Source organism: Anser brachyrhynchus, assembly GCF_964034855.1.
Source record: "Anser brachyrhynchus genome assembly, chromosome: 1".
NCBI lineage: Eukaryota > Metazoa > Chordata > Aves > Anseriformes > Anatidae > Anser > Anser brachyrhynchus.
Genome location: NC_137694.1, coordinates 111,184,075 through 111,206,863, shown reverse-complemented (window position 1 = coordinate 111,206,863; position 22,789 = coordinate 111,184,075). Strand labels below are relative to the sequence as shown.

At 39.9% G+C, this 22,789-nt stretch overlaps 1 long non-coding RNA gene across 1 annotated transcript; it reads left to right on the top strand.

The window, feature by feature from the left end:
• The first annotated feature begins 472 nt into the window (after positions 1-472).
• On the top strand, positions 473-22,456 carry LOC308185329. Its single transcript, XR_013943293.1, has 4 exons — positions 473-8,863; positions 16,992-17,256; positions 18,795-18,843; positions 21,635-22,456. It is a non-coding gene; the product is annotated as an uncharacterized lncRNA (long non-coding RNA).
• The last annotated feature ends 333 nt before the right edge of the window (positions 22,457-22,789 follow it).

Here is a 22,789-nt window from a genome sequence, read left to right as displayed (position 1 = left end):
GCTTTTATTTTATAATAATAATGTTGTCTTGGGAGATGGTAGTTTAATGCCTAGATTTTTGTTTTTATTTCAAAAGAAAATTTGATCAAAATGAAAGCAGGAATAGTAGGAAACTAGCAGGAATATGGGAACACTATAAAATTATAGTGTACATAATTATTTAAATACAGCCTTTGAGTTTCAAACAGCTTCCCAAAGGTGAGTTGATCACCCTACTTATGAGGGTCAGTGGAACTCTCTTATTTCGCTCACTTTGGAGAATGGCTGTTTTTCCTCCATCCCCCCTCCTCCCCTCCCCCCTTTTTTTTTTCCTGTTCAAACTGAGTTTGGCCTGAGTTTCTGAAACTTGAGTGGCTGAAATTCTGAGCCATTTCCTCAGAACAAAAATCTGACCCCAAATTGCCTCAGTTTGAATAGCAGGCATCTAGTGATGTATTTTCTTACAGTGTTGAGAAATACCTGGCCAGTGGTCAGTGTTTAACTTATTTGTGAGATGTTCTCAAAATGGTAACCAGGGGTTTTCTTCTCATTGTTCTGCTTTTCTCTTTCCTGCCTTCCCCTAGGTTCCTGGGTCCAAGCAGATGCTGCTCCCATTGTCCTTTGTCTTTCTAAAAAATCCCACGCTCACATAAGCAACAACTGAAATATGAAATACAGAGCGCACCCTCAGCAGGTTTGCTGATGACACAAAGCTGGGAGGAGTGGCTGATACCCCAGAGGGCTGTGCTGCCATTCAGAGGGACCTTGACAGCTGGAGGGTTGGGCCGAGACGAACCTCATGAAGTTCAATAAGGGCAAGTGCAGGGTCCTGCACCTAGGGAGGAATAACCCCAAGCACCAGTACAGGCTGGGGGCTGACCTGCTGGAATACAGCTCTGTAGAGAGGGACCTGGGAGTCCTGGTGGACAGCAGGCTGACCATGAGTCAGCAATGTGCTCTTGTGGCCAGGAAGGCCAACGGTATCCTGGGGTGCATTTGGAAGAGTGTTGCCAGCAGGTCGAGGGAGGTGATCCTGCCCCTCTACTCAGCCCTGGTGAGGCCACACCTGGAGTGTTGTGTCCAGTTCTGGGCTCCCCAGTACAAGAGGGACATATAACTACTGGAGCAAGTCCAGAGGGCTACAGAGATGATTAGAGGACTGGAGCACCTGTCGCATGAGGACGGGCTAAGAGAACTGGGCCTGTTTAGCCTGGAAAAGAGAAGACTGAGGGGAGATCTCATCAATGTTTATAAATATCTGAGGGGAAGGTGTCAAGAGGATGGAGCTGGTCTTTTCAGTTGTGCCCAGCAACAGGACGAGAGGCAATGGGCACAAACTGAAGCACAGGAGGTTCTGGCTGAATATGAGAGGGCACTTCTTTACTGTGAGGGTGACAGAGCACTGGTACAGGTTGCCCAGAGAGGCTGTGGAGTCTCCTTCTCTGGAGAAGTTCAAAACCCTCCTGGATGCCATCCTGTGCAACGTGCTCTAGGGGATGCTGCTCAGCAGGGGGGCTGGACTAGATGATCTTCAGAGGTCCCTTCCAACGTCGGCCATTCTGTGATTCTGTGAAATGTCCAAAATGCCATTTTAGTTATATGACGGGACATTCTCAGGCAGTCAAAAATGGAAAACATTTGCCTGTTCCATAAAATGTTGATGATAAATCTTTCTTTCCCACAGTTCTTTTCTTTCTATTTATGTCTACTTCTCTCATTATTCTACTCTCATTTTCCTTTCCAAATATATAACTGTTAATAGGATGGTTGAATGAACAGGACACTAACATAGGATGTACCTTGCTTTTGCTCCTAACTCCACTGCAGCTGTGATTTTTCAACATTTAATCTTTGCAGTGCTTCAGTTCACTGTGAGGTAGAGACGGTATTTTTCTGTTACACAGGGGTATTGTAAAACAGAACCACTTAAAGTCTGCAAGTGGTTGAGATAGGATGCTGGTGAGGCTGTTAAAGGACTTGAATAGATTAGGGAGTGGTGTGCCCCTGTCTGCTAGGCAAAAAGCTTTCAGGAAACTGACAGTCGCATCATCTATACAACCTGTAACAACCAGGGAAGAGGATGTGTGTGTGTATTCATGAAAGAAAGACTATACAGAGGTCCGTGCAAAGCAGAAAGGACCTGTGTCTTCAACCACAACAGTGGGTTGTCCTCCACAGAAATCGGTTTGTGGGTACAGATGAAGTCATAATGATTCTGAGAATTTTTAAAAATTGCTTTTGACAAAAGGAAAAAAAAAATCAAAAAGTGAATTTCCCAGTTGTGGCTTACAGACAGAGGAATTTTGCAAGAGAAATAATGATTCCCAGTGAAAACTGAACCACGCTCTACAAGCTCCCCTGAAGCTTCCTCTTCCCCCAAGATGCTTCCTATAGTATGGATACTTCTTACCTAAAGGAGTGTTAGAAGGCCGGAAGAGCCTGGGTCTAAAAAGGCTTGCCTAGGCTGTACATGTAGACAGTAAAATGAAAGATTTGAATATCAGTGTTGGAAGAAATAAATGAGACCTGCCCAGTGAAAAACTTGTAGCCTAAGGAAACCCATCACCAGGAAGGCTGATTCACAGGCCAGAAGTCCCTGTCATGGTGAGCTGTCCCCTCCTTCACTTGAGAACAATATGGTCATTTACCTCCTGAAAATGCCCTTCTCTCCTTCTCAACACTTCTGACATAAATACACACCTAAGCTGTTTTTGTTTTACATTTGCTCTATGTTCTGCAGAAGCATTGCAGTGGCAACACCAGGGAGCTAGTATTTCAGCCAATCCAGGAATAAATTACTGTTTGGGACTATAAAAGGGACAAACATCGGTAGTTTAACAAAAGATGGTACAGCTCTGTACTATTCTGTATTCTTTTGGGAGAATTGCTTGGAGGGCAACCAGAGAGATCTTTTTTTTTGCTTAACCTTAAGAACCCTACTGGGGAAAATTGTTCCCTCATCTTTCTAGTTCTATGCCAGTGCTTTAATTTTCTTATTTTCCCTAATTTTCCTTCAGAACTAAAGCATTCTGCATAAATGATGGCAGGGCAGATAATAATAAAATTGTATTTTGTAGGACATATGCCCTAGGGAATTGGGTATTGCTCTCTAACAGTGTATTAACACTGTAAAATGGTTTGCCACATGACTATATTGGATTAAATCACACAAAGAGTACGAGGAAGCAGGCAGAAAAGGGATAAAAATGTCTCTGGATACTGACTGTGTCTCCTTTGAACCTGCAGGAGCTCATTACTTGATGGCCCAGAGAACAGAAATAGGGAAGAATGTGAGGGCTCTGGCAGATGCTAAAAATTCATCTTCCCTCAAAGGTGGCCAGTTATGGGACCAGACTGGTGCGTCATCTAATGATGAGCTTCTAAATACGAGAGCAATTCATGTGGACAATTTGTACTCCAATCTTCTCTTTGTGTATCAAGATAGGTGATTCATACTTTTTCAAACAGTTCTTTGAGTGATACTAGACCATACATGGATTCTTGTGGGGAATACGAGGACATGCCTGAATTCATGCAGATCCAGTGGATCAGCACAGTGAATACACACCACACTCACATCAAGAGCAAGGCCAGAGTGGAGACAGGTGTGAGACTGCTCCAGGAGACAGACCTTGACAGCTGAGTGGAGAGGAGAGACCCATGTGAGTTAATGCTGCCGTGGTGGAGTTACACCTGCAGCCATGCCACGCGGGTCTGCACGGGTCAGCATAACTCCTATGGGATCTCATTTGCAAGATGAATGTTCTTGACAGGAAATGTGAAATTCATGGAAGGCAAGCAAATCAGTGTAAGCAGCTGAAGTTCTAGAAAATATGAATGAATATTCTTGAAAAGAAAAAAAAAATTCGTCATGTTTTCATCGTTCAACTCAGCTAAAAACCTTGCTCTGACTTTGTTGTTCTCCTTGTTGAGAAAAAAGGGTTGCAGTAAGCACAGCTTTTCATACTACAGTTTCCTACATTTGTGTCATTCTTTGGACTTGTAATTAAATATTGAAGAGACAAAGGATACTTGACAGCAATCATACTCACAGCAGTCTAATGTCATATGGTTCGTCTGAAAGGAAAATGTTCTGAAACAGATGAGATAATGTACTTAACTTTGGGGAAAAAAAAAGCCATGAAGCACTCACTGGACAAATACTCTCATAACATTTTATCAACAATACAAGAAAGTCAACACTTCCAAAACATCTGACTGTGATGATGGCAGCTGAAGGTCCATGTTAACATTAGAGCAGATTTTTGCAGTGCAACATTGAGTTTGCAAGGGCCATTGTTTTTCTGTTTCTCTGCAACCAAATTAGGCTCAAAGCAGTGGGAGACCAGCTTGCAGACATCTCTTGAACAGTGCATTCCTTTTATGCAGTGATAAGTAATAGTTTCTTCAGGGTCTCCTAGCTATTTGTGAAAGGCCACCTTTTATTTTCCCTCCTGTTATGATTTTCAAAAGAATCTCCAAAAAAAACTTGTACAAACAGAACTCCAATAATTACTTCTGTCTTGGTAAAAATAAAAGGTTACTTGTCTGCCTTTCCCAGAAAAGGGATAAACTTGGTGCTTTCCTAGAAGCTCTTGATTGTTATTTTCATGTACCCCTGGCCTCCTATTTGCCTTCAACTGAAAACTGTGGAGATTGAAAGGATGAATAAATAAGTATAAATTTTTGAAAAGTTTGCAGTTACTTAAAATGCTGTTGTTACAAGCTGTCCCCACATAAAACACTGTGGCAGGGAATTACTCTCTCGTACTTTACTCCATTTAATTGGCCTAATTCTTCACACAGCTTAATCAGGAAATGACCAAATCCAGGAGTTTAATTATTAGAAAACATGACTTATATTTACATAAACTTTCTTCCCCAGTATTCAAGGTGTCTGAATTCCTGCTGATTTTATGCCGTTTCTCTGAATAGTTTTCCTTCTTTGTGCTTCCTAGTTCCTAATCTCAGGAACCAGAGTCTGACCTGCACAATCACACAGCTGAACTGAAGTTTGTATAGCTAAATGCCTTCCCAGTACAGGTCTGTCTGGTCCTTTCCAGGATAAAGACTATCTTACAGATAACACTAGGGAAGAAGCCTACTTCTTCCATCTCTTCTAGATCCTGAACTAGATCTCTTCTAGATCCTCATTAACCTGAACATTAATGTCTTGTTTGTATGTTTACTATGAAAAATGCACGAAAGTTGAACTACTAAAAACTCAGCTGAACAGAACGTTCCTTACATTGAAGCTACTGTTTGCAACATTTTAATGACTAAAAGATCAATTGCTTGCTTTAGCAACAGTAATTAATACCACTGCTGTCCATGGAAATGGTGATAGTGCAGATGTGCTGATTGTCAAACTTGGAAGTCTTCCTTTTATCCTTTCCCGTTCCCTTTTCTTTTCCCTTTCCTTTTCCCTTTCCCTTCTCTATTCTCTCTTTCTTTAATTAGAGTAATTTCACATCTGGACTCTGAAATTGCCTCAGGCTGAACCCTGCAATATAAGTTGGTCAGTCTCATGAAGAGAAAGTTGCTTCCTTGGGAAAACGTTGACAACTGTGGCTCAGTGTCTTTACAGAAAGAAAGGCAGACAGCAAGAATCTAGTTCATACTAAACGATAGACCAAAGTCTGGTCTGAGATTTATCTTTGTGGATCCAGAGGACATGAATGTCATTAGAACAATTCAGCAATCTTGATTCTTACTGTCTTCAGTCTCTGTATGATTCCTTTGGTAGAGCCGATGTACTGTGTGAATGATTTTCTCATAAACTAAGTCTAAATTTGAGCTTCTTAAACCCTATCATTTAAACTGTCATCTGAAGGGAAGACAGTGTTTGTGTGACTTCTGTTCTCTGCCAGAAATTTTAACAAGACAAAGCTCAGATTCCCATGGCCAAAATGACCCGCGGTATTTGCAATACTCATCAGTAAAGAAAACTTTATTTCCTCATTTTCTCTTGTCTTCTCTGGTTCAGTAAATTCCATTTCAGAAGCTAATCATATTAAGTAGCTTAACTTATAGGCATGGTGGCAGGGAAGCACACATATGTCTAATATCTAAATTATTCTCAGGGAGACAATCTATTGCGTCAGTTAGTGATCGAAGTGTCCATATATATTCACAATGCTATATACAAAACAATTTAATTTCAACATCTAATTTTTTTAACCATAAATGATTATGTGATAAACAAATCATTTGGAAACTAAAAGAGTAATATCACTGTAAATCTCTCTCCATGTCTCAACTTGCTTAATATGGGTTGTCAAAAATCTGAGAAACTATGACCCACAGGGGGTTCTCTCAGCTGCCTGATAGGGAGAAGATACAGCATGTCTTTACTACATTTTCAAAGGCAAAAGAGGGAACACTATTAGAAATAAGCCTGCTGTTCTCTGTCCTCCCTGAAACTGTACTCCAAGCATAGGTACTTCTATATTTTGGCTTTATACTATAAGCCTTATTCTAAATAAGCAGCACAAGGAACCAAAAGCTCTTATGGTGAGCCTTTGCTTTGTATTGTCTCTAAAATAAATAACTGGCCTTCTTTTCTGAATGAGATTCACATTTATTTCAGAAAGGGCACCCTCTTTGTGGGACACAGTGGAATTTATTCATGTTTTGGCGATAAAGAAGACAAAGTTTCTGTGAATTCTGGAATAAACGGTCATAAAAGAATATTGACTCTTTCTCAGTAGTTTCTTAGTTAAATAAAGCGTCATCTGCGCTAAACAGTTGTGGCATTTCTTTAGCTTAAGTCAGCATTTGCCCCAGAATCCCAGTCTCAATGAGAAAAAGATCAGTCAGTATACGTACAAAAATCTTTGGCAGGTTTTGATTGATATCCTCATGCTCCCATACAGCAAGAGTTAAGAACTGCAGGAATTAGTAGTGTTAAACAGATGAAACAGCTACAGAAAGACTCACGTAAAAGGCTTAAAACAACCAAAGGCGTTCCTGAGGTGCTAGCACAGACGATATTGAAGAGAAATATGCGGTTCTTTCTTCTACCCAGCCACAAATTTCATTCAAAACTTCATTTGCCTTATCTCATTTGTCATCTCTACCACAGGTAGTATCTGTGATCTTCTTTGCTGGCTTCCCTCCAGCTGGAGCCAATGCTGAATGCCTGAATACTCGTATAGATTTTGGGTAGTACCCCGCTGACTCTCAGGGTGTGAAGAACCTCCCATTTGCCCAGCATACAGCTCTGTACCATTTGCACAACTGGATCCACATCTTCACCAAGAAAATCTCACTGCTCTCTCTATTTCCAGATACTCCTGCAGTGGATCAACTGAGGTGCTCCCACTGCAGGTACCTGGCTCTCCTGGCACCAGGGTTCATACAGTCTGGTTCCTCTTCACCTTTGCAGTCTTCCCTTTGTTGTGGTGGTCAGAGGAGCACCAAGCTTCATGCTAGCCCTCAGTGAGCAGTGTCAGATCAGAAGTTTTGTTCCTGAGGCTGCTATTAAGCCACTCTTACAAGAGATGTCTGGAACAGTGCTGCAGTCAGGAAGGATGTGTCTACACAACTGGTGTAAAGGTCTCTGGGCACTGGGACACAGTTCCATACTGAATTTTTGAACAGTTTCAGCCCAGGTGAACCAGCACATTGCCAAACAGCTCCTGGGAATGACTGTGAGAGTCAGCATGGCCCAAGGAGCCCGTTCACACCCTGCTCACAGCTAGGCCAGCTGGGGGTCAGGGTGCTCTGTGGGCTCAGGGTGCTCGGTGGCCCTTGGCCCCAGAGCCAAGAGCAGTCACAGATATCTTTAATTTACTGTTACACCTCCAAGCTATGCAAGCTGGTTTTGATTTCAGCAGGGTCAGAATTGCCATAGATTTGGGGCTTGTGACAGATCTTTTCTCATATATGTATGTGTATATACGCACTGGAGTGAACAGGTATATTTTTTCTTCTCTTTATTTGAAAATCTCTACAAAATTGACAGTTTATGTACCCAGGGATGCATAATAACAAAAATATGATTTGACACTTGGTAGCAGAATAATTGGTTCCTGCAATTTCTTCAGACCACTGCCAATTTCCCACCTTTTTTCTTTTAAAGGCCAATGGATTGGCCTTCACACAGACAGTAAGTCATGCTCATGCCATTAAAGTAAACAAGAAAACAAATAAAAGCTATACCTGTCATGTTGCTTAAACTATATTGATGAGAAGGGAAAACAGACCATAGAACTGATTATGTTTATTAGATAACAGGCAGCCTATGCTGTCATTGAGCTCTGACTTAAGCACTTGTCTAGAAAGAGAACAATATTGCCTGTTAAAAAGAAGATTATCTGAAAAGGAAGGATGCACTGCTTTTCAAGAGCCTGGATGTATTTATTTTTTTTTTATTAGACCTTTTTTTTTTCCTAATCACTATCTTTAAGGTAGATAAATGTGAAATTCACTGCCCTTATAAAAATAGCAAGTATTGGCACATCTCCTTTTAAATATATCTTGTTTAGGCTAGCTAAGACTTTGAGCTGCTGAAGAAAGAACTACCCATCATGTGATAGCTATTAGATGTTAGATAGCTGTTAAGTTAGATGAATCACCTGCTGAAAACACCTTGTTTTCTTCGTTGCCTACAGGTGGATCCCAGATGAAATGTGTAGTCTAAACACCTGGGGTGGGAATTCAATTGCTTAGATATAAGGCTTCAAAGCAGTTTAGCTCCTTTGGGTTACCTGGAAGGGGTAGTGTGGGGCTGATAAAGGTGACCCAGGACCTGTGGCTTCCTTTGACTTCCGAAGTTGACTGACAAAGAAGATCAGGTGAATTAGACTGGTGGTACCTAAATGATACTGGACATCTGTGGTTTTGTTTTTGAATTGCATCTGGAATGCTGCAGTCACCAGAGGTGAGTATTCCCCTGGCTTCTCCCTGTATGCTATTGGGAAAAATCCTCTTGATAAGAGACCTGCAGCTCTTGGATTTTTGACTATTGGTCAAGAAAAGCAATTTAGATCTCTTTTGGCTGTGTCAATACACAGAAAAGGCCTTTATTGAGTACATGATTAAAAAAAAAAAAGGCTTTAAGCCACAAGGAGTTACAGCTACTTCAGGAACTGTTCATAGTATGCTGCATAGCTGTGGTGGTACCCATTGAGTCCTACTGTCATGATAGTGATGAAATTAGCTGAAAGGAGGCTGGGGAGAGGCATCTATAAATTACAGATATTCTCAGGCACTATTGTAGCTATAGGAGCTCCAGACTGAAGAGGTTCTCGAGATCACAGTTTCTATTTCAAGAAAGGAAGAAAACTCTTTCAAATCTGACCTTTTGCTGGAACAGTAATGGTAGTAGCATCCTGCTGACCAACACTTTTGTTTCTGAAATTCCTCAGCTATATGTACTCTTTGGCTCTGGTACACACTAATGTTTCTTAGACAATAGTATGGCAAGTCATTCATTTAGCTTTAAACCTGTAATTGTCTAAAGTCAGTTGACAATTGTCTAATTGTCAGTTTTTATTGTCTGATATGTAACTGCATCTTCTTGCTTTAGTGCCACAGAAACATGGCTTGCTTTGTCTGTGAGCATGTATTTATTTACACATGTGTACCTTCGTGTATTAGTATGTATAAAAAAAACAACAAACTTGTAGGGAGAATGGATGGGGGAGACAGGAGGGGAGGCACAGAAATAAATGATTCCCCATCACAGCAGTACATTAATTCAAATGAACAGGACTATGCCTGGGATGTGAATCACTTGCCAGCACACTCCTCAGCCTGTAAGACCCAGAAGGTTTTATGAAGTGTCCCCAGCATGCAAGGAGGAGAAAAAGTTCAGAAAACAGGGAAGTTCAAGGGTTTTTTGCTGTCAATGTCATCCTCTATAACATCTTTTTCATGCTTCTGCATTTCTAATGTAAACAATGTGAGTGATTAAAAATGAGAACAAACAAAATCAGAGGGGGAGAAAGCTGTGGAACAAATCCAGCTGTATCTCACAAAATGGGCAAGGAAGATGTATGCTGTGAAAAGTTTTCCTCCCTCTCCTTTTTAACTATTCAGCTGCCTGGTATTGCCCCTAAATATCCTTAATACTCCCACAGCCATCTCTTTAAGGGAATATCTACTGTGTGGTGCAACTCTGACAACCTTCCAAATGTTTCTGTGACGTGTCCCTGTTTCAGACAGCTTTGTGGGCTGCAGCAAGGAACTGTACACAGAAAGAGGGATGAGTCCTTAGCCCTAAAGCAGCTTCTGCCTTAAGGATATCTGAAGTGCTGGGTAATTCGGATCCATGTCTCATAATCACATTTGGTTGGATATCATCTCTTAATTCTACCATAAATGTGTGAGGAACCTACTTGTGTTTAGAGTATGGAGATTAAAATTAAAACTGTTTTCTCTGTTGTGTGGATGTCAGTTTAACAAACTAACAAGGCACAGACAACTATCAACTGAGATGTCGAATAAGGCAGTCATTACAGCAGCTGGAAAGGCTGCTATTCACTGCTGAAGGAAATCCTTGCTTAGTCTGTGTCTGCAGGTAACAATGAATCTATTAAAATAAACTCTGGATTTATTTCCTGGCACTCCACATTGCTTGAATGCCTAATCTTTCAGTAGTAAATAGAAAATATATTAATGTTTCAGGGGTGAAATAGGTCTCCAAAGATGTATTTTGTAAATATTATGTATATTAACACTAGCAACGAGGGTACTCTTACATCTTCTATTTGCTTTTCTTTGGGTCAGCCAGGAAATGGTGTAAAGAAATTAGATCTAAATTGTTTCTGGAAGCCAGTTACTGCATGATGACTGCAGTTTTGATTCTTCTGATATTTTTTGGATTAAGAGGAAAACTTCTTCAGTTTAATCCTTCAACCTTATTATTCCGGAGGCAATAGTATGTTAATTCATGTACAAAAGGTGTGGATGGTAACTTCATTCACCAGTTCAGCAGGGGGAAAAACAATGTTTACCCATGAAAACCAAAGAGAAGGGCAATACAGTAACTCTTGGTGTATTTTGGAGGCATTACCTAGAAGGCAAATAAAGACATAGACTTGTGTCAGCTGGCATTAAGCAGCAGCAGTTTCACTTATACTCTACTGGTTAGTACTTTGTATTCTTTTCATATAAGAATGAGATGTAATTACAAGATTAATTAGGGCAAATACAAAGCATTTCATTAGAAATGCTACATGTTCTTAATGTAATTTCTCTTAAAACTAACCAAACCTTATTTCTGAAACACCTCCAAAGCACCAGACTGTGCTTGTTGTGGGGAACAGGTCTGTCTTCTCATTCTTGACACCCAACTGTTTGTCAGAAGAGTTCCTCTAAATGACTACTGGAATACATGAGTTTGAGATATAGTTTGCATTAATGGAAGGTAAATCTTCCAAAGGCCTGAAGTTCATACTAATTGGGGTTTCTATACTAGGTGTGAACGAACAGCTATTCTGGAAAATGTACAAGCAGCCAAGAGTACCTATCTGCTCTAGTCAAAGTGCTGCATATGCACTGAAGTACAAAGGTAAGGGCCATGGTCCTGCAGATCACGGAGGAGGAGGCACCCTGATCTGCTGAAGCCCTCTCACCAGTCATCCCTACTGCTTGCTGGTGAAATAGCAAGGAGCGTGACCCAGGTCCTGCAGGGTTTTTCCTTCAGCTGCCTCTTTTGCCCTTGTGCAGCAGGGCTACTAAGCCCTGAGTGCTCACTGCTGCCCAGCAGCTGGAGGTTGCACATGATTAAGTGGATGATGACTTACCTGGCTGTCTTCAACTGCTGTGGGCTTCCTGGTGCTAATGGATGCACTGGTTTCTGGTTGTCATTCATCATCTTGGGATGCTTTCTTCTGGCTAAAGGTGGCTTTTTACTTCAATCCCTCTATACTTAGCATTTCACTGTTTCAGACCTTGATAATGACTTATCCGGTTTTAGCCAATTTAGTACCAAGATTAGTACAAATGCATTTGTTTTTAAACCAGAAGGTGTGGAAGTGGGATCTGGTGTGCAAGGCATTAACCATCTTTAATCAGATATGCAGCTAGGTCTGGAATCTATTATCTGCTGGAGAATGTATCTTTTTGTCATGTAATGGTATGTGATGCTTTTTTATAACAGTATCTCACCATGCACAGGGTTTCTTCCAACATGAGACCCAGTGCAGTCCTCTGCTTGCAGGGGAATATCTCTTGTAGATAAGACAAGTACAGAGACTTCACTTATATTATTCACTTCAGCAATTATAACTACATTTATAGATCACATGGCTTACTGGAAGAGACAGAAACAAGTGCAATAAAATTAACCATTGGAGTACTTCAGTAAACTCTTTAAATACTACCTATATCCAATGCTGATAATTATGGTTATGTTTAAATGAGATGCATATTGTGAGTCTCAGTTCTATCCGAGAATAAAAACTAAGGATTTTTTTGCTGGAGGAGAAATCTATTTTCCAAAAACACATTTCCAACTTTACATATTCTTTGTGTTGAATAGATATATAGCATTATAAGTTTGTTTTTTTTAAGTGTGTGGGTGGCTCTTTTCCCAGACACTGGTTAAAGAAGTCTTGTCACTGGCTTTAGTGTTCACCATACATGCGAAGTATGGCTTCAGGAAGACTTTCTAAACATAATGCTGGTAGGATGTATTGATCAAGTGTACTTGATATTACATTGTCTCAGAAGTGAAAGACAAACAACCAGTATGCTGATTTGAGTGACTTTACCAGGAAATATTCTGAGCCATAATTTCCATTCAGAGAAATAGAAGAGTTCTTGATACTTAAGCATCTACACAAACTGTATGCACAGATGTTATAGTAGGTTTCCATAATTTTTTGCTCTGTTCGTGAAGACTTTGAGTTCAAACTTGAAGTTTACCAGCCAGGAGCAAATGAGGAAAAAGTAAATACTGACTTAATCTGAAAGCACCATGAAATATTAAGGAAAACTTGGAATTGCAATTTTCTGGGGGAAACACCAACTCTTTAGTAGGACAGTCAAAGAAAATGACATGTTATCTCAAATATGAGAAAATACCTGAAATAATTTAAAAAGCCCAGCTTATATAAAAGGGGATACAGAGACGACCTTTGTATTGAATTGATTCTGCCATTGGAAACTTTCTGTGAGAACTTAATCTAGTTTTGAAAGTACCTGGAGCCATCATAATGCTGCTTATGCCTTATCTAGAGCAGACTGTGATCTGTAAACTTACAGTAATTTATCAGACACCAGAGTGAAGACCATGTCTTTAAGACTTTAACAGTGTTCTCACGTACAAACTTGATACTGGGAGATCAAATTAAGAGTTCAACAGACTTGTGTACAGATTAAAACCATGATACCAGCATGACTTGTTTCTTTCCAGGTGAGATGAAGAGGTTTTTTCAATTAATAAAGTTCAAGAAACAGTTTTCTGAAATACCAAATTGTCTAACCATTGCAAGCTCTCATTACAACTTCCATTTTATTAAGAGATTAAAAGCAAAAGAGGGAAGTAGCTAAAGGCTAATATTGTCCTCTTTTGTCTTGTCTTTTGTCTTCTCTCTTTCCAGTGCTCATGAGAAGTATAGAAGCTGGAACTTCTAGAGGCAGATTAAAAGCAGGAGTTTGATTTAGAAAATCTGAGTCCTTGAAGGACAACTGTATTTCTAGAGGCAAAAGTTTGCTTCCAAATACTCCCAAGGTTAAGCTTTAGCAACATTCTGATCGTAGCCCTTATCACTGGTATAACTATTCATTCAGGAATGAATACCACTGTTTTATTTGCTGTCAAACTTCCAGATGCTGAAAAGGAGATGGTGAGGTTTGCTATTGTTACATCTGGATTCTGAGTTAACATATTCAGCAAATGGGGGAGAAATTGAGCACAGCATGTGTGATGGTTTTGGTGTACTGTTGAGATGTTATCCCAGATGTTGACTGACTATTAGATGCTGTCTTCAAGAATGATAAAAAATAGCTGACTAATGGCTGATATGCATCCTCTTCCACTCTGCGTATCAAAGTATTGCATTTAAATGTTCTTCTTCGTGTCAATCTACTCGAGGTAGAAGCAAAAACAACAAAAAAATTGCTTCTTTCTCTCCACCACTATGACCTTTACTTATTTTATTCCGATAACTCTTGTTTGTGAGAGTTGGTAGTGGTAGGAGATACTGTGACTTTTATGTGTCAATGTATTTTTAACTAGAGGCAGATTTAACACTTCATTAATCTGGTTGTGCAGCTGTGCACTGCAACTCGGCCTCAAGCCCTGTTCCCCAAGCAAAATGTGGGGGCGGGAAGGTAAGGGAAGGGGCCACCATGTGGTTTTTCTTCCTGTGCCCACCACAAACACACCAAATACTTATCAATGAACTACACTGAACCCCAGTACTCCTTGTGAACATGGGATGCAGATGGGGTATGGCCTGGAAAGAGCTTGGATGATAATTTCAAGCTAGAATAGCTTGTTCATAGTTGTCTGTTTATTAAAAAAAAAAGTGAATAAGTTAATGCTTGCTTAGCTTAGATTTTTTTTTTGGGGGGGGGGCTCTGATAAACTCAGAGGAATCATATCTATTTATACTATTCCATTTTAAGTTTACTTCACAATTATATAGGCAATAAATGTAACAAACTCTAATGCACAGGCTGGTTTAAACTTTATTCCTTTGGCAAGAAACAAAATGGATTTTGTGGTAAACTTTACATGCCTGAAGTCACAAGATAACAGGAATTGAATGTAGTGTCACCCCAGACTTGGCAACAGCAGTGTCTTGTTGGAGAATGAAAAGGATATGATGTGTAAAACTCAGAAGAGGAAAATGGTTACAACAGTCCGGGGCCTTGTTTTAGAGGCTGGGGAAGAAGAGACAGAGCTTCTGCTTTTAATTCATCCTTAAAAGATAAAATTAGGGTAGTTAAGCAAGGATAAGTATTAAAATACAGTAAGTACTGGGAGAAGACAGAATTTTAGGAATAAATCCAGGACACCAATTTATTTTAGGATCTTCCAGGGAATCTTTAGCATGTCCAGCTCTTAGTGATTTTTGCCCCACTTCCAACTGAATTCCTCTGAGTCTGAGTCCTGCCAAGTGCAAAATGCAGAATTGTTAGTAGCAGACTGTAAAGCTCCCCATTGCCTCCTTTTCATCGGCCACTTGTGATGTTGTGCTACATCTTTGCTGCTGTCCCTTTGGCTGATGCCGTGAGGAGCAGCTCCAGTGAGATGGGCATAAACAACTACAGATTGACTTCCAAGTGATTGTCAGACACCTGGAGACCCGCAGCTTCTGTTTAATGGAAGCACACAGCCAACTTTGCCAAACCCTCAAGGCAGCTGTAATTACAAATGTGACTGATGTAGCTACTCCATGGAGACACGCAACCACCACATTTGCAGTCAGACCTGCTATCAAACTCACAGCAGAGCTCAGTGTTTGAGTTATAGTTCAGAGGATTTGGTCCTTCTGAAGGAGTATTTGTAGGGTTGCAGAACAGAGAACTTCCCATGTTTGTTATATGATGTTATAAATAGCTCCCCAGGAAACAGAGCTGCTGTTGCATCCAGGAAATATAACAAATGCAGTATTTTAGTCTTTTTGACACAGCGTGACTTGAGCCACTGATCTGACCTGTATCCTGCATATGTATGCACAGAACACAGTAGCAGAGAGAGATGTGTTTTCTCAGTTGAAATAATATTAAGTTTAACATTAAATTCTTTATTTTAAGCACATGGTACAATGTTATTTGGTTAATCTTAATTGTAAGATAAACGGATGTGAAATGTGTGCTGACATCTTCCCCTATTTGTTTATAGAAAAGTCCCTTGGAACATTAATCTTCCCACTGACCATGTCTTCAGCTTTTCTCTTGAGCTCAGCATGAAAGTCAGATGCTTGCTGAAGGCCTTGTAGGATCCAAATCTGCATGTTTTGAAAATGTCAGTTTTACTGAAGACTTTCTCTCATGAATTCTTATTTCCAATAAAATGATCCTGGGAGAAAGGAGGTGCACTGAGGGGCTGTGAAACAACCAAGTCACACTTCAGTTTTTTCAGTAGTATTCATAAAAATAACACCTTAAAGGAGTATTTGACTATTATTGTGTTAATCACTTTTACATGTTCTTTAATTTAATCTATTTGAACTTTTTTCCCAAATCTGATGACCTAATTTAAAAATAAAAGACTCAAAGTATGCAAACAGTCTTGCACAAGCTGATGTGATTTTATCTACCACTTGATAACCTAATGTGTCATGTAGAAGACCTATTTATAAATTCATAGAAATGTTTTGCATTTAATGTTTCTGATTTGTTGATGCCTTCTTGCTAAGAAGCAAAAGCTCATGTTAAAAACATTGATACGCTTTAATTCAGCATGAGGGTAAACATATAGCCTTTTGCACTAGTGTACCTGGATTGGTTTCAAATCTGTGCCAATTTGCTGTCACAGCCTCATATCAGCTATTTCTAGAAGTGATCAGAAGAGAATATTTTCTTCAGGAAGGCATTGCATTTAATGGTCTGAAAATTCTTCATTCAAATATGTATAAGCCTACTAAAAGTGTATTTTCCAGTATAGTGTTTTTAGTTTTTTGGTTTTCCTTAAGTATAAACTCTTTACAAGCTGCTACAAAGACAAATCTGATCTGTGTGGAAGTGTTTGACACAAGCTGAGTACAGTTGCTGGGTACTTTTGAGGGAGAGAGTCATGCTACCCACTTTCAACATGCATGAACTTAATCTATTCCATGTTTAGTGCATGCCTGAAAAGCATGGGTTTAGTTTCTCAGTGCACTTATGAGGTGGGAATTTCTGACAGTTTATGTTAAGGAAAGCTGAAGAACCAAGAGGATGTGACTTAATGTTCCTGGAAATCTCTATTGGTCAGCCATAAAAAGCAGGATGTCCAGATTCTTAATCCTGTACCTTAAGAGAAATCTGGCTGAACTTCTGCGAGTCTTACTTAAGGGACTTTGCAGAACTTCAGTAAAATATTTTTTGCTTTCTGGTCAATTCTGCAGGATGTTCCTATTTGTGTTAGGAGGCTTTCATAGGACCATCCTATATTAATATTGCTTAGAGGGAATATGCAAGAGTGAGCTTTTTGGAGCAGTTGGAAGATACACCTAAAGGAAATCCAAGGTAAAATGGATTATTGAGGAACACTGCTGCTGACAAACAAAGCTGCTTCACCATGTGATCCTACAGAAGAAAAATCAACTGAAGATTTTAAACCTGAAAGAAGGAATCTCGATTTGGGGCAAGAGCTGGGCAGGAAACTGCAAAGTAAGTTACAGAGCTGACCTAGAAGGGAAGTATATTGTATAAGTTCGTGGTCTCTACTCTGAATGTATACCTTTACTTGTAAGTTACTTCATTAGTCCTGAAATACAAGGATGTGAATGGTGTCCTTGTAGCACAATCACTATCTTATTTTTTTCTGCTGCTAGTCATATATGTTCTTATATCTATGCCTGGAAAAGAGGGCCTTGAACTGCTTGTGATCTCCTGGGTCTGAGATCATAGCACTATTCCTGGAGAAAACCTAGAAGAAGCTCTGGCCTTTCCCTTGCCCATATAGAGCCTCAGCTTCCTCTCAGGCTTTGTCTGCAGTTGAAAGGGAATAACTTTGTCAGTCATTTTCTAGATAAAATCCCAAGACCCTTCACAGCTCTCATCTGATGCTCAGGTGGACCTGCTGCCTGGTCTATCAGTGTGTTCATGAGAGAATTTACGGCATTTTATGCACCATTTAGCTCCTGACTAGCTGTGCTCAGAGCTTCATTGTACCTCCCAAAGATGCTGTCAGACAGCCAGATATAATACAAGGCTAGAAGAATACTGATAGCTTGTCAAAACCCAGGAAAGCCAGACTGTGAACTGCCAGAGGGAGAGCTCCTGGCGGTTGAGATGTGTCTTGCTTAGGGGAAGTTTGTCACAAGTTGCTTCTGCTCTTCCTGGAAAATGCTCAGGTTGAACTTGCACTGGGATGTTGCTTTGGGATGTCACTGGCTGTTGACGCCTGCTCTGCCAATGCCCTGCAGCAACCACAGTTAATTCATCTCTTGAAGATGGGAATAAAAACCCACTGGAGCCCAGAAACGCAGAGGATGTGCATAGTCAGCCCCTCTGTGTTGGCTTTGGGAGTCTGTTTTTTGTTTGCTGAGATGGTAGCTGATTTTTGACAGATATCTAAAGGAAATGGAAGTATGATTTAGGAGACAGGATGTAGCTAGCAATGATAAAGGGCTTTTATTTGTCCCAGTGTGTTTTTAAATGATTTTAATCTTCTCTCAAAAAATAGATGTATAAAAATGGAGAAATTGGCCTGCCTACAGCTTTAAAAAGGAATAATGCCCTTTTTATCTGTGCTCTTCCTTACTACTGTTCAGCTACTGGTGCACTGCTCACTTCTGTCAAACTGAAATCTGGAGCAAAAATTCCCAGGCAAAGTTGGTGACCATGTTTCCTTAAGCGCCCTTTGCTAATCAGAAGTAATTCCAAAGTTAGAAGGGTTTCACTGATAGCCAGTTAAATGATTCTGCAGGTAGTTGCCATTCTGCAGGATCATTCTCATGAGGATGATGAAAGCTCACTAAAAATGGAAATACCAGACTTTTGCAAAATTTATGTTTTTATTTTTAAAATATCCTAATCCCAGAGCAGAAAACCTCCCTCTTACACAGCGGGAAAATAATTTATATCAAACCTTTGATGCTCAGTAATCAGATCCTTGATATTTGATGATGGGGATTATATGCCATGGTATGTCTAAGTTAGAGCAAAAAAAAAATCAAGTAATAAATTTCCTTTTCTTCCTACAGCGAATGCTTTTGCCATAGAAATGAATTCCAGTATATCTGACTGCAGAAAGTAAGTAGGACTGTTTCACTAGTTGGCCAATTACATAAAAACGTGTAGGAAGCTTTTGATCAGAGTTTACTGAAATAAACCAGAGAACTACAAGGTTATGATTTTTGTATGTATTCTTGGCTTGAAATCTGTAGCTTTCAGAGATTTGTTTGTAGCTTGATGATTTTTTTAATTAAAACCACTTCTTTAGTCAATCAGATTAAAAAATGGTAGCACAAAAAAAGCAGTATGTTTCTTACTGCATGATAACCTAGCATATGTTCTTAACTTTTAAAAGACAACTAGGAAAACCAAAAACCTTTGCAACTCTCCTTTAAAACTCCAAGCTAATAAGGTTCTCTTTGGGGTGAATTTTCTGGGACAGCAGAACACTGATACTGGCCTAAGGGAGTACTTAACTTCAGAGCCTGCTATGAAGGCGCGGTATGCTTGACTTCATTCACAAAGTGAAAATCACACTCACTTTATAAGTGAAGCTCATTAAATTTTTCCTTTTTTCATTAAACATAAGCATTACATATTTTTATTAAAATAAACTGCTTGCTTGGATGAAATAAAATGAACTGTTTTTCATTTTTATTAATTCTGTTCAGTGTTTGCAAATCTCAGGCTGCAGGGGATTATTGAGTATTTTAAATGTGAGCTGTGGAAGTCAGCTGTGATTGATCTCAAAACTTCCTCTTGTTTCATGACTGACCAAACAAAGACACTTTGTTTCTTTTGCCAGCTGCTAGAGTAGTAATTCCTGTAATCAAGATAAGGGTACTGCCACTGTGTTTCTGTTAGGGAGAATATTAGAAGATTAGGAACTTTTTTTTAAATTGAAAACCACTTCCTTTGAACTTCCCCAGGTATTGTTCCTGTGCTGGTTAGGCTGCTTTAAGATTTACTGGTTTGGGTATAAGTTTTAAACCGAAGGATTTTCTTCACATTATGATAAAGATCTTGGTATGTGTGCCTGGGGACCTGGAGACAGCTCTCGTTGAGCTGCCATCCACTTCGTGGGGTTGTGGGAAGGGGCTTGCATGAGCTGCCAGAGAGCAGCCCTGCTGAGAAATTCCTACTGCTGGATTCTGGATTTGAACATTTTTAATTTCCCTTCCCCCTTCAAGGATAATAGGCAGTTTATTCATAGCAAAACCTACCATTTTGTGTTGTCTAAAGGATGTAAGTCAGGAGGAGAAAAACAGCCAAGAAGTGAGCTATAAACAGATTCTCGGACTAATTCTTCAGGAGCTCAAGTCCACCAGGAAGTGGACAAAGTTGGCAAAGGTTTTATAACATGCTTCATCAAAAGTACTCATCAGCAGTGCTTATGCTGAGAAGCACCAGTAAATATTCCTGATGCTGGGGTTACATTGGCTAGATTAAATGAACCTTCAATCATCTGTTCTTGCATAATGGCATGAGGTGAGCATCAAGCACAGCAGTTTATTCTTACAGCACAGTCACCAGTCTGCAGCTCCAGAAGCTCCCAGAATTGAATGTGATCCTACATTATTTCAGAAATAAAGGATACCAAGTAATAAAGTTGCAACAGCAGAACAAGGACTACGAAAGAGCAACATTGGTGTCAGTTTTTGACTGTTTAAGTCACACTATTCTATCAGGTAAAGTATAAAGCCCCAATATATTGCATCTGTCAGCAAGATTTGAATATTTGTCTTACCGCAGAAAAGTTACCTCAGTTTTCACTGATCTTGGTGATCTCTGGGAGTATTTCTGCAAGTTTGTTTGGAAAACTGTTCTGTGAGGCATGATATAGCTTAACACTACCAAGCTTTTCTACAAGTATATTTTGCGTTGATGTGATTTTTACGTCTTTATTGTGAAATTGTTACTGTTTTGGGCTGCTTGATAGCACTGTGTTCTTTTAGAGCCACTGCTCCATGGAATTGAAGAGCAAATAAAAAAAAGTATTGCAGTTCAGGCATCCTCATAAAACCACCCTGAACTTGTTCAGCCTGATAACCAAACAAAATAAGAAGTGTCTCAATTACTTCCTCTTAACACAGTAGATTTTCTTGTGGGCTTTACCTGTCTTATTACCCTTACACAGACATAGGTTATCTAGATTTATTCCAAGCTCTATTGATTTGCAAAGCAGAGCAGTGGCCCATCCCCATTTGAACTGCTACCCCCTGAAAAATTGCTGCATCAGGGAGTGCAGGAGTGAGAAATCTAAAGAGAAAGACAAGCATGGCCTTATAAAATTTTTATACACAACTACAAAGCAGCTTCCAGTTTCGCTAATATTGTTAGATGTTTCTGACCTCCTCTACAGTCACCAGCTATTCAGCTGAGGAAGCTGGGTGTGTACAAAAGCACAGCTGAGGTCAGACTGTAGGCTTATATCGATGTAACCTCACTGACTTAACTGGATATGACTGAGAGCAGCATGTGGCCTGCTAGGCACCTCAGAAGGCAGGCTGGGACTATTCTCTTACTCTTTCAATGAATAACTGTAGACCTCTCCCTTCAGAAGCTGGCTGGGGATTATAAAAAGATGAGAGGGACAAACCTCTCTGTAGTCACAATTTAGGGATGCAAAACCAAGAGGGTGATAGGACTCAGGTACACAAAGTATTTCTGTTCTTTGGATCACATTTGGAGGATCTGAAATGCAAGCAGGGCAACTGATGTTGGGACAGCAAAATGCATTTGCCCTCACTGCATGGAGGCTGCGCTGGCCTGAAATAGTTCCCGTGAAGGTTTTGTCTGAACACATCACATCACAATCTGCAACAGGGAAAGTTCAGATGCTTCATGAGCAACTTGTCCTTCCCTGCAGGAGGAAGAAGTGGGAATTTACAAGAGAAGGGCACTGCGTGCAGTGGGAGGCCCTCACATCACCCATCATTGCACTGCAAGGTAGGCAGCCCTGCCACCTGAATGGAGACTTCTGCAATTGGTAGATATATGGTGCTTGGCTCTGGAACCTACTCTGGATTATAAATCCATAAAATCTGTGGGCATGGATGAATAAAAGCTGGGTTTTATCAGCAATACGTGACTAGGGAAGAAAAAAAAACAGCATAGCCCAGCAGCCTGGTAGAGATTTCTGCTCCTGTAGCTGAGCTAATGGAATGGCTTGTCAAATAATTCAGAATTACCACCTGAGTATTACAGTGGGGTGAAACTGATGTTAGATTAGCGTAAAAACCCAAGAATGTTGCAAAGCAGATATTTTCATTAAAGTGCTTTACAGGTACAGGATGGAATATACAAAAGCTGTGCATGAAAGTGTTTTTAGCACTCTGCTGTTCATGCACCTGCTTGGGTTCTCAGTTTAAGCTTTCCAAGTTAAAGACACCACAGTGATTGTAAAAGACATGCTGTGTTTTCTACCATTATTTATGGTTGTGGATTTCCTTCCATCTCTAAAACTGCAATTAAATGTTCCTATCATCCTGTAAATTAGCCTTTCTCTTTTAAACATCACATTTGCAACTCTATGTTCATATAATCCTGTAATTATGTAACTATTTTCATTTCAGCACTGATTCAGCAATGTACTTAAGCATATGAATGATCTCTTTGAACCCAATGGGACTCCTCACATGCTTAAAATTAGACATAGTTTAATTACTTTGCTAAATCATCAGTGATACTGGTACAGAGATGGGGACAAAGGAGGTGGTTTGCATCTACTTTAAACACCATTATTGAACTGGACACTTCTAAACTCTATTTTAACCTTACTATTTTAAATGTTTTCAGCTGAATCATAGTATTGGAGCCAGGTATTCAGATTGAATCATATATTTTAAAACTGCGGTTTGTCTAGAAGCAAAGCTTCTGAGGCAAAAATTCTGAATTATTTGACAAGCTTCTAAGAGGATCAAGCCCTCTCTTGCCATCTGTGCTCTCTTTATATTGGTTGCCCTTTCAGACACGTCATTGCAACTGGTAGCACACCTGCACCAGGATGGGCTTTTTGCACAAA